The following is a 12,985-nucleotide window of genomic DNA, read 5'->3' on the forward strand; positions in this document are numbered from 1 at the left end:
TTTGGGTCTGAGCTTGATTTTTTCTCGGTGTTACCATTTGTTGAATATCCATGATGATGTTCTCATCCTGCAAGTCCTGTACATCATTGGCGACTGTTGCCTCAGTGTTTTAAGATTTTCCAGTAGACCACACTGTCTTTCCTTTCCGTAATCTCCGCTGGCCGCAGCAGTTTACCCACTGCAGTCCGTTAAAGATCAAAATAAGTTGTTCTCTCTTTTCTAGCTTCTAAATATTACGCGCACTTTTTGGTCAATTGCTAACCAAAGATGTAAAGTTTCGTGATGTCACAGGCGTATGTCCGTGAGTGATATAAAAAGACGTAAACAGAAATCAAAGATTTTGCTTAACAAACTTATAAAAACAGCTGAATGTATTTATAAACAAAATGAGTGTAGTTAAAATTAAAATGTAAATTCATTATGTCAGCAGAATGCAAATACAGACTTTACATAATTCAAGTTATCCTACTGTTCTTTATTTAATTTCCCTTGCCTGGAATTTTCCCATCATCATTTATCTGGACTAGTGTATGCGTAAGTTGATAAGTGGTTTGTTGTGATTAGAGTTCAGTGAACTCTCAATCCCGGCTCCATCTGTGTAGACGGTGCGTAATAAAGTAAGTAAAATGTTGTATTGGCCAGGGAACAGCAATAATTACTTACAGATGTCACATAGCCACATTATTCAGCTTCGTTGTTTGCATGCTGCAGACGAACACTTGCGTCTAAAGAGCCTAAATGTTTATGTGAAATTGTCGAAGAACATATATAGAGCTAAATGTCAGTCGCATACCGGTACTAGCGCACGTACATGTTTAAAAAGGAAGTGCCCATTAGTTTATTTCTGATTTTTATTGAAGTGTCCAATAAAAATCACTATTTGTGACAGAAAGTGGCGTTTTTTCTTTTATTAGCAAAGTAATAGTTCACAAAAAGTTAAGTAATAGAATGATAGCATTGAGAATCATAGCATACCTTCATGCTAAGGAAATGGCTTAGTATAATCCTAGTTCTGACAGCGAGTGAATTGATTCGTAGGCAGATAGTTGATTTAATTATACATCTTAATATATTTGTAAGAAGTTTGGCATCCATACATGAATGCAATTACATGCTGAAGAAAACATTGTCAGCACGTTTTGGAACATTTTATAATGTCTAAACAGCAGTTTAAATAATGCATGGTATAGTTTTGTAAGGGCGTTCAGTTAGATGATGAACGAGTTTGACAAGCGTCAAACATTAATTTTGTTTGCGTGCTGTGTACATTCAGTATGGACATGATCTTATTAACTGAGCGGTACATTTGATGATTAAAAATTGTGTTGGGACACTAAGGCAAGACAAGAACACATATACAACAAGACGGAACAATTTATATAGCCGACATTGTCTTCTAGCGATACATACGCAAATGTTACTTTCCATAAAGTGACGCATTAGATAACACAACAGATAAAGTGATCAGTGTAATCGTTACTAACCTGAAGGATAGCTCAGCTTTCCGCCAACCCCTTCAAATCTATTGTCATCGAAGTTTTAGAATTTGAAGACCTGTTGAAAAGACATCTCAGAGAGGTTAATGCATTGTTTTTATTGTTTGCCCTTGTTCAATAAATAGGCCTGCTTTATTGTGTAGCTGCCATATACCAAAAATAGTATTGTCAGTGAAAACAGCTTGTCAAAAAATATACTATGATTGACCCATTAATTCCTGAGGTGAAAGGGCTGAGAAATAGGTTTTAATGTAAAGATAATTCAACTGAGTACTTGGTTTAATTAGCAAGTTAATAGTTTGGATTTGTGAAAAATGGATTTTTGTAACTGCAAAGTTAATCGTTTTCCTGAGAACCAATCACAAGGCATATCACCTAATGTGATGGTAATGTTTTATGGTTGACTTCAAGCTGCTTGTGTATTCAGCGATCATTATAGTATTTGGCAAAATATCAGGAGACTTTTGTTGGTAATTAATTTGGATCAAAAACAGTAGCACATCAATTAACTTACTGAGTGCTATGAGTGGTATCTCAAACAGAATGGCCTGTATGCCAACCAGTATTGATCTAGAAAAAAAAAAAAAAAAATTGGTCATGCAAAACCCAACTTGATTTTTTTTAAATGACTTCATGAAAGCCATCATACAGACAGTCATGTAGTTGCAATATTTCTTGATTTGCAAAAGAATTTGTGTCAGCACTTTTGAAGGTATGATCCTACAGGGTACCACGCTAAATGATGTTGACTGAAGATTTCAAAGTAGGGAAGACACAGCATGTGATTCTAGATGGAAAGTCACTGGCAGGTGTAGAAATAACTTTGGGTTTGCTCCAGAGACACATGTTGGGATATTTGCTGTTCATATTGTATATTAATGATCTGTGAGACAATGTGAATAGTAACCTTAGACTTTTTGTAACTGCTACAGTTAAGTAAAATGAAGTACTGGCTGAAAGAACGTGCACAAATCTTCAGTCAGCTCTTGATAAGATTTCAGAGTGGTTCAGTGTTTGGCAACTCACTTTTAATGTTTAGAAATGTGCAGCAGTACACTTCATCAAATGAAAAAGCAGTGTCTTATGATTGCAACAACAGTGAGTCACAGTTAGAATTGGTAAACTCACACAAATATGTGGACTTAGCAGTCCTTAGAGTTATTAAAGGGAATGGTCACATAGGCTCTGTTACAGGTAAAGAAGATGAGAAATTTTGCTTGATTGGTGGGATACTGGAAAAGTGCAATCAGTCTGGAAAGGAAATTACTTACAAAACACTAATGTGCTCCTTTCTAAAATTTTGCTCAAGTGTGGGGAACCCATACCAAATAGCATAAGTAGGGGATATTGAATATGTACAAAGAAGGAAACAGGAATGGTCACAGGTTTGTTTAACACATGGTAAATTGTCACAAAGATGTTGAAAAACTCGAATTGGTCTATGCTTGAAGACAGATGGTGAGTAGGTGAGTAACCTACAAAAACCTACTAAAATTTTTTGAACACTCAAGGGTCAAGGAATGTACTACAACCCACTATGTATCTCTCCCATAGCGATAAAAAGTCAGGATTACAGTAATTACAGAATGCAGAGGTGCATTTTAGCAGTCATTTTTATCTGTGCTTCATATGCAGGTGGAATGGGTCTGACCTAATAAGTGTTGCAGTGGAAATTACCCTCCATCATGATGGTGGCTAAAGTGTTAGTCTAGCCAGCCTGATTTAGGTTTCCCATTGTATCCCCTAATTGTTTAAGGCAAGTGACAGAGCAATTCCTTTGAAATGTGTGGTGGATTTCATTTCCCTCTATGGGCCTGTCAGCTTATACTCCCTCTCCGATGACCTTATTGCCAGTGGGATATTAAGCCATGATATTATTTCCTTAGTTGTATGCTCATAAGTGTTGTATCATTCATACCACAGTAAATTAATTCCTTTACATCCACATGATTACCCTGCAGTTCACAGTTAAGTGTCTTGCAGGGGGTATATTGAACCACCTACAAGCTATTTCTCTATTGCTCAGCTGTTGAATGGCATATGGGAAAAATGAACACTTAAATCTTCCTGTGTATGCTATGATTTCTCTTATTTTTATTATGAAGATCATCTTGAAGTTGGTGCCAACAAAATTTTTCACACTCTGAGGAGAATGTTGGTTATCGAAATTTTGTGAGTAAGCCCTGCCGCAACAGAAAACACCTGTGTTTTAACGACTGCCATCCAAATTTGTTTATCATATCTATGACACACTCTTCCTTATTTATGATAATACAAAATGAGCTGCCCTTCTCTGAGCTTTTTGATGTCCTCTGTCAATGCTATCTGATGCACAGTACTCCAGAAAAGGGCGGATTAGCATAGGGCAAGCAGTCTCTTTAGTAGACCTGTTGCATTTTCTAAGCGTTCTGTCAAATCACAGTCTCAGTTTGCTCCCCCCACAACATTATTTATATGATTATTACAATTTAAGTTATTCGTAAGTGTAACGCCTAAGTATTTAGTTAAGTTTACAACCTTTAGATTTGAGTGATTTATTGTGTACCTGAAATTTAGCAGGTTCCTTTTAGTACCTATATTGATGTCTTCACACTTTTTATAATTTAGCGTCGTCTACCAGTTTTTGCACCATCGAGATACTGCGTGTAAATCATTTTGCAATTTGGTTTGATCATCTGCTGACTTTACAAGATGATAAATTACAGAATCATCTGCAAACAATCTAAGGGGGCTGCTCAGAATCTGTCCTAAATTGTTCATGTAGGTCAAGAACAACAGAGGGGCTGTAACACTTCCTTGGTGAACACCAGATATCACTTTTGTTTTACTCAATGACTTTCCGTCAGTTATTATGAACTGTGTGACTTCTCTGATAGAAAATCATGGATCCAGTCACACAGCTGAGACGAAACTCCACAGGAATGCTATTTAATTAGAAGCTGCTTGTGAGGAATGGTGTCAAAAACCTTCTAGAAATCTGAAAATATGAATCAATGTGACGTCCCCTGTTTATAGCACTGATAACTTTGTGTGAATAAAGGGCTACATTCACAAGTATGATATTTTCTGATAGCATGTTGGCCGTCTAGGATCTATGTATTCTTAGAGTATGTCCTTGTTTATTTATCCTTTCTTGTTGCTGTCCAGTGATTTGTATAATCACGATCCAAGATATACATGCATCTTTGGTGTAGTCTTTATCTTCTTTTCAAGGGTTCAGAGTGGAGTCGCACATGATGCAAATGTATTCAACAAACTCTCTTAAAAAAGTGTTCTTATCAGTTCAAAAGAAAATTAATACTTCTCTCATAGAACAGTTCTACAAATTATCTGATTATCTATAATGAAGGATTGAAACACTCTGTTAGCTGTATGGGGAGTAGTGATGTGTGATAAACATGGTTGTAATTATAGATGTAGATAACTGTTTTCTTGGAAAAATTCAAATGTTATCAAGTGAATATTCAGCCACCAATAGAAGATGAGCAACAACTGTTTTATATAACTGAGGAAGCAGCAATATTTTTTGTAGATGTAGCCAGTTTAGACTCATGTAATAAGTTTCTAATAGTTGCTTCTCTTTGCTTAATGTATTGGCTACCTCAGCTCATTCCTCATTCCTGAAGGCTCTCCATCTTACTGGAACATAAGGAACGTAATGTGTGAATGAATAAATCAGAGATTTTGGAAAGAGTACAGATATTCTATCTTATTTTACTCTATCAGAACTTTGTTTGGAACATGACTATTTCTGTGGAGATAGTTTATCAGAAACGAAATGGAGAGGTTCTTTACAAGTTAATTACCAGAACACTACCTCTGTATTCTGTTATAGTCATCTAAGCAAAGAAGGTACAGCTGAAAGGTGGAAGGAGGATATAGAGGATCTGCATAAAAGGAAATAAACTTGAGGACATTATTGTAGAAGGAGAGGAGGGAATAGATGAAGTTGAGATAGGAAATACTTTAAGACAAAAAAAGAAACATCAATGCACCACAAAGGAATTTTCTGTATTGGGTTGGAAATCAGTGGTGTGATGTAAAAGTACAGACCAACAAATGATTTCAGTTTCATAAAAATTGGATGATGTATTCAAGAGAAAGAGCTACACTAATTGAGCAAGTCTATAACGTGTTGATCCATCTTTGGCTCTTATGCATCAGCTATTAACTTGGCATTGATGGAGTTGTCGGATGTCCTCCATAGGGATATTGCACCAAATTCTATCCAAATTGATGCAGTACATCTTTTAAATCCCAAGCTGGATGGAGGCCTCTGTCCTTGATACTCCAAGTATTTGAATTGGGGAGAGATCCAGTGAACTTCCTGGTCAAGGTAGGGTTTGGCAAGTGCAAAGACAAGCAGTAGGAACTCTTGCTGTGTGTGGGCGGGCATTATCTTGCTGAAATGTAAGCCTAGGATGGCATGCCATAAAGGGGAACAACGGGCCATAGAATGTCATCAATGTATCGCTGTGCTGTAAGGGTGCCATTGATGACAACCAAAGGGGTTCTGCTGTAAAAAGACACGGCATTGTGCATGATCACTTCTGGTTGTCAGGCCTTCTGGTGGGCAACATTAGGTTGGTATCACTCTGCTGTCTGGGGCATCTAGAGACAAATCTTCACTAGTCATCAGGCCTCAATTTGTAGCAGGACTCATCACTGAAGACAACTGTACTTTAGTCAGTGAGACTCCAGGCTGAACACGCATCTGCAGATGTATCAGATAGCTGTGGGATACCAACCTGACTGTCACCTGGACTATGGCCTGACATCCAGGAATGATGGCATGTGGTGCCATTTATTTTCATAGCAGGACTCTACATCTACATCTACATCCATACTCCGCAAGCCACCTGACGGTGTGTGGCGGAGGGTACCCTGAGTATCTCTATCGGTTCTCCCTTCTATTCCAGTCTCGTATTGTACGTGGAAAGAAGGATTGTCGGTATGCTTCTGTGTGGGCTCTAATCTCTCTGATTTTATCCTCATGGTCTCTTCGCGAGATATACGTAGGAGGGAGCAATATACTGCTTGACTCTTCGGTGAAGGTATGTTCTCGAAACTTTAACAAAAGCCCGTACCGAGCTACTGAGCGTCTCTCCTGCAGAGTCTTCCACTGGAGTTTATCTATCATCTCCGTAACGCTTTCGCAATTACTAAATGATCCTGTAACGAAGCGCGCCGCTCTCCTTTGGATCTTCTCTATCTCTTCTATCAACCCTACCTGGTGCGGATCCCACACTGCTGAGCAGTATTCAAGCATTGGGCGAACAAGCGTACTGTAACCTACTTCCTTTGTTGTCGGATTGCATTTCCTTAGGATTCTTCCAATGAATCTCAGTCTGGCATCTGCTTTACCGACGATCAACTTTATATGATCATTCCATTTTAAATCACTCCTAATGAGTACTCCCAGATAATTTATGGAATTAACTGCTTCCAGTTGCTGACCTGCTATTTTGTAGCTAAATGATAAGGGACCTATCTTTCTATGTATTCGCATCACATTACACTTGTCTACATTGAGATTCAATTGCCATTCCCTGCACCATGTGTCAATTCGCTGCAGATCCTCCTGCATTTCAGTACAATTTTCCATTGTTGCAACCTCTCGATACACCACAGCATCATCTGCAAAAAGCCTCAGTGAACTTCCGATGTCATCCACCAGGTCATTTATGTATATTGTGAATAGCAACGGTCCTATGACACTCCCCTGTGGCACACCTGAAATCACTCTTACTTCGGAAGACTTCTCTCCATTGAGAATGACATGCTGCGTTCTGTTATCTAGGAACTCCTCAATCCAATCACACAATTGATCTGATAGTCCGTATGCTCTTACTTTGTTCATTAAACGACTGTGGGGAACTGTGTCAAACGCCTTGAGGAAGTCAAGAAACACGGCATCTACCTGTGAACCCGTGTCTAAGGCCCTCTGAGTCTCGTGGACGAATAGCGCGAGCTGGGTTTCACACGACCGTCTTTTTCGAAACCCATGCCGATTCCTACAGAGTAGATTTCTAGTCTCCAGAAAAGACATTATACTCGAACATAATACGTGTTCCAAAATGCTACAACTGATCGACGTTAGAGATATAGGTCTATAGTTCTGCACATCTGTTCGACGTCCCTTCTTGAAAATGGGGATGACCTGTGCCCTTTTCCAATCCTTTGGAACGCTTCGCTCTTCTAGAGACCTATGGTACACCACTGCAAGAAGGGGGGTCAAGTTCCTTCGCATACTCTGTGTAAAATTGAACTGGTATTCCATCAGGACCAGCGGCCTTTCCTCTTTTGAGCGATTTTAATTGTTTCTCTATCCCTCTGTCGTCTACTTCGATATCTACCATTTTGTCAACTGTGCGACAATCTAGAGAAGGAAGCACAGTGCAGTCTTCCTCTGTGAAACAGTTTTGGAAGAAGACATTTAGTAATTCGGCCTTTAGTCTGTCATCCTCTGTTTCAGTACCATTTTGGTCTCTGAGTGTCTGGACATTTTGTTTTGATCCACCTACCGCTTTGACATAGGACCAAAATTTCTTAGGATTTTCTGCCAAGTCAGTACATAGAACTTTACTTTCGAATTCATTGAAAGCCTCTCGCATAGCCCTCCTCACACTACATTTCGCTTCGCGTAATTTTTGTTTGTCTGCAAGGCTTTGGCTATGTTTATGTTTGCTGTGAAGTTCCCTTTGCTTCCGCAGCAGTTTGCTAACTCGGTTGTTGTACCACAGTGGCTCTTTCCCATCTCTTACGATCTTGCTTGGCACATACTCATCTAACGCATATTGTACGATGGTTTTGAACTTTGTCCACTGATCCTCAACACTATCTGCACTTGAGACAAAACTTTTGTGTTGAGCCGTCAGGTACTCTGTAATCTGCTTTTTGTCACTTTTGCTAAACAGAAAAATCTTCCTACCTTTTTTAATATTTCTATTTACGACAGAAATCATCGATGCAGTAACCGCTTTGTGATCGCTGATTCCCTGTTCTGCATTAACTGATTCAAATATTTCGGGTCTGTTTGTCACCAGAAGGTCTAATATGTTATCGCCACGAGTCGGTTTTCTGTTTAACTGCTCAAGGTAGTTTTCACATAAAGCACTTAAAAATATTTCACTGGATTCTTTGTCCCTGCCACCCATTATGAACATTTGAGTCTCCCAGTCTATATCCGGCAAATTAAAATCTCCACCCAGAACTATAACATAGTGGGGAAATCTACTCGAAATATTTTCCAAATTATTCTTCAGGTGCTGAGCCACAACAGCTGCTGAGCCCGGGGGCCTATAGAGACATCCAATTACCATGTCTGAGCCTGCTTTAACCGTGACCTTCACCCAAATCATTTCACAATTCGAATCTCCGTCAATTTCCTTCGATACTATTGCACTTCTTATCGCTATAAACACGCCTCCCCCTTCACTGTCCAGCCTATCTCTGCGGTATACATTCCAATCCGAGTTTAGGATTTCATTACTGTTTACGTCTGGTTTCAGCCAACTTTCTGTTCCGTTGTGACCGTTTATTAATGAGAGCAGTTCTGGGACCTTTCTATAGACGCTCCTGCAGTTTACTATTAGCACATTAATATTGTTATTCCTTGTTGCATTTTGCCTACTCCTGCCTTGCCACATCTCAGGAGGCGACTTGTCGGGCCTAGGGAGGGAATTCTCTAACCTAAAAAAACCCCATGTGCACTCCACACGTACTCCGCTACCCTCGTAGCCGCTTCCGGCGTGTAGTGCACGCCTGACCTATTCAGGGGGACCCTACATTTCTCCACCCGATAGCGGAGGTCGAGAAATTTGCACCCCAGCTCTCCGCAGAATCGTCTGAGCCTCTGGTTTAAGCCTTCCACTCGGCTCCAAACCAGAGGACCGCGATCGGTTCTGGGAACGATACTACAAATAGTTAGCTCTGATTCCACCCCACGAGCGAGGCTTTCCGCCTTCACCAACTCTGCCAACCGCCTGTACGAACTGAGGATGACCTCTGAACCCAGACGGCAGGAGTCATTGGTGCCGACATGAGCAACAATTTGCAGGCGGGTGCACCCAGTGCTCTCTATCGCAGCCGGTAGGGCCTCCTCCACATCTCGGATGAGACCCCCCGGCAAGCAGACAGAGTGAACACTGGCCTTCTTCCCCGACCTTTCCGCTATTTCCCTAAGGGGCTCCATCACCCGCCTAACGTTGGAGCTCCCAATAACTAATAAACCCCTCCCCCCGTGTGCCTGCTCGGACCTTGCTGAAGGAGCGGCCACATGTCCACTCACAGGCAGAGCGGGCGATGCCACACGGCCAGCCTCCACATTGACCCTCCGCCTCGTGCGCCGCGAACGCCGCTGAACCCGCCACTCCCCTTGGGGAGAGGGTGGCCCAACCGCGCCCGGTACCCGCGAAGATGTCTCGACAGCAGGGACAGTGGGTGAAGCATGTAACACCTGGGGTGTACCTTGCGACGCAACCAGACTCCCCACTGCCGCTACACTCCGAGGCAGCAGCCTGAAGACGGCTGACCGCGGCCATCAACACGCTCAGCTGTTCGCGAAGAGTGGCCAGCTCCTCCTGCGTCCGTACACAGCAGCCACATATCCTATCCATCCTAAGAAATCAATTTACTATAGAGTGTTAATCAACTTTTAACTAGACTGCTAATTCACTAAAGGCGGTTGATTATTGACTAAACTGTGATTGCTAACCACTTCTTGTAGAAAAGAAGGAAAATAGCACTACCTGTCTCTGGACTGTATTGAAAACAAACACTAGCACTACTGGCACTATGGCTGACTAAAGGGACTCTCTCTGACTGTATTCAAAACAAACACGAGATCTATGGAACACTTAATAGCACTCGACTATTAAAGCTTCCTAAAAGCAAAAACACGCAGAAGAAGAAGTGACAAGTAAGAAAAATACAGATAATACTTAAATTAAGGTAGCTCGCTGCACAGCAGACGTGAAGCAGACGGCGGTTAGGGCGACACTCCTTTAGTTGTCTTCTGAAGCAGCCTTACAGCAAAGCAATATGTTGACGATATTCTACACTCTGTTTTATTGCCCTTCATGGCAAGCCATCCTGGTCTTACATTTCAGCAAGATAACAACTGCCCACACGTTGCAAGAGTTTCTATTGCTTGTCTTTGTGCTTGCCAAACCCTATGTTGGCTGCCTGTCTTGCTCTACCCAGTTGAGTACATTGGGAGCATTATGTCCACGGTCTTCCAACCAATTTGGGATTTTGATGATGTAACGTGGTAGTAGGACAGAATTTGCCACAATATCCCTCAGGAGGACATCCAACAACTCTGGCAATCAATGCCACATTGAATAACAGCTTGCATAAGGGCCATAGATGGACCAACATGTTATTGACTTGCTCAATTAGTGTAGCTCTTTCTCTTTAATAAATCATCCAATTTTTCTGAAATTGTAGTCATCTGTTTGTCTGTACACATACATCACATCTAGTGTGTGTGTGTGTGTGTGTGTGTGTGTGTGTGTGTGTGTGTGTGTTTTTTTTTTCTCTTTTTCCTTTTTCCTTCCTTAGAGAGTATGATACTGCTAGAAGAAATTGGCGGATCTCGGTAAGCCCTGAGTGAAAACAGGTCCCTTGGTGTTGACAACAGTTCCTCTGAAATACTGAGATCCTTGGGAGAAACACCTATGACAACATAATTCCATCTGGTGTGCAAGGTCTATGAAACAGGCTAAATATCCTCAGGCTTCCAGAAGAATGTAATAATTCTTACTCCAAAGAAGATGTACACTGTCAGGTTCCAATACTGCTGTTTAGCTCTTTAGTAAGTCATGGTTGAAAAATACTGACACACATTATTTGCAGAAGAATGGAAAAACTGATAGAAGCTGACATTGGGGGATAAATGTTGGACCACTCAATTCAGTAATCACCCCACTGATGCTTGATGTCTTTCATGATGGTGTAGTATCTTCCAGCAGGACAACTGACTATGTTGCTAGCCCAGGATTCTGCTACAATAGTTTGAGGAGCTTGATAGTGAACTCACATTGGCATTTCGTCCAGAAAATTTGATTTATCGGTACTTGTGTGACTCTATCAGGTCTCAGTTCCACGCACTTAAACCACTGGCCCATAGGTTACAGGAATTGCATGACCTGTGCATAGATGTTTGGTGCCACAAATCTCTGGAAACCTACCAAGGAAGTGTCAAATACATGCTCCATAAAATCGCTGCTATGTTGTTTTCTAGAGGTGGAAAAACACACTAATAAGCTACTGCTCATAATGTTTTAGCTCATCAGTGTAGGTTTCACAGGGAATATTGAATGTAGTTAGTTGCACAATCCATAGGTCATTTGAATGATTTGTTTATCAAAAAAATCTGTGAAAAGAGCCAGTCTGCAAAATATATATATTTGATTAATTTTAACATTAATAAACATATTATTTTTAAGTCCTACTTATGCAACTACACTTAAAAACTAGATGTTATCCTACAGGTTACCAGTTTTTAAATTAATGTTCCTCCTTGTAATAGAAGGAGTTGGAGTGAAGAAGTAGTTGTAGCTTAGATTTAAAATTTACTTTGTACTTGTCAGATATTTCACGTTGTTTGGGAATTGATCAAAAATTTTTGTTGGTGCATATTGAACTCAGAGCCAGTGACAGCCTTAATAGTGCATCATAAAGGTAATTTTTCCCTCTAGTGTTATAGGTGTGGACCATCACTATTGTACTCAGATTTTGATGAATTATTTCTACTTCTACATCTATACTCTGCAAATCATTGTGAAGTGCATGACAGAGGGTATCCAGAAGTGTTTTCCCATTCCATTCATTTATGGAGTGTGGGAAGAATGATTGTTTAAATTCCTCTGTGCGTGCTCTAATTTATCTAATCATGTCCTCATAATCCTTACAGGAGCAACACGTAAAGGGTTGTTATACTGTATGTTCCAAGAGTCATAATTATAGCCTGTTCTTGAAACTTTTGTAAGTATGCTTTCTCAGGATAGTTTGAATCCACCTTCAAGAGTCTGCCACTGAACCTACCTCTGAGGCTGGTGTGCCAACACGCACTTGTTTGGTGGCGCCCGACCCTGGTGTAAGCAGGTTTAAATACTGATGGTGGAAAAAATTTTCACTGCCAGTATTTGGCTGACGAGGGGAGGAGAGGTGGTGGCGTAAAGTTCCCGATCACCAGACTTTGTGCCAACGTCCTGGTTTAAATACAATACCTCTCTACAGTGTCTTATGAATTGAAGGTGTGTGACACTATTGATGGTGATCAGTCCGTCAGATGGGGATGTTAAGGCTGGTGGCCTCGTGATGCCATTAACAAGGAGTAGACCATGTGCCAGCAACAAATTTCAGCCTCTCCCTGCTCTCATCGACATCACAAACATTACGCCCCACACACACACACACACACACACTGAAAATACATACATGTAGTATTACTAATTCTGTTATGGAGCATTTGTAAATAAACA

The 12,985-nt window shown here is 40.7% G+C and overlaps 1 protein-coding gene across 4 annotated transcripts in view; it reads left to right on the plus strand.

Moving 5' to 3' along the window:
- The first annotated feature begins 360 nt into the window (after window positions 1-360).
- The window catches only part of LOC126281506 (glucosamine-6-phosphate isomerase), a 138,839-nt gene continuing 126,214 nt past the window's right edge, over window positions 361-12,985 (plus strand). For 2 of the 4 annotated variants that reach the window (XM_049980523.1, XM_049980524.1), the window contains exon 1: window positions 433-617. The gene's annotated coding sequence lies outside the window, so the exon portion shown is untranslated. Of the gene's footprint in view, window positions 618-12,985 lie in introns of all 4 variants that reach the window. The other 2 variants (XM_049980526.1, XM_049980527.1) reach the window with 2 other exon arrangements.

The sequence above is a fragment of the Schistocerca gregaria genome, chromosome 7 (genome assembly GCF_023897955.1).
Source record: "Schistocerca gregaria isolate iqSchGreg1 chromosome 7, iqSchGreg1.2, whole genome shotgun sequence".
In the NCBI taxonomy this organism is placed as follows: domain Eukaryota; kingdom Metazoa; phylum Arthropoda; class Insecta; order Orthoptera; family Acrididae; genus Schistocerca; species Schistocerca gregaria.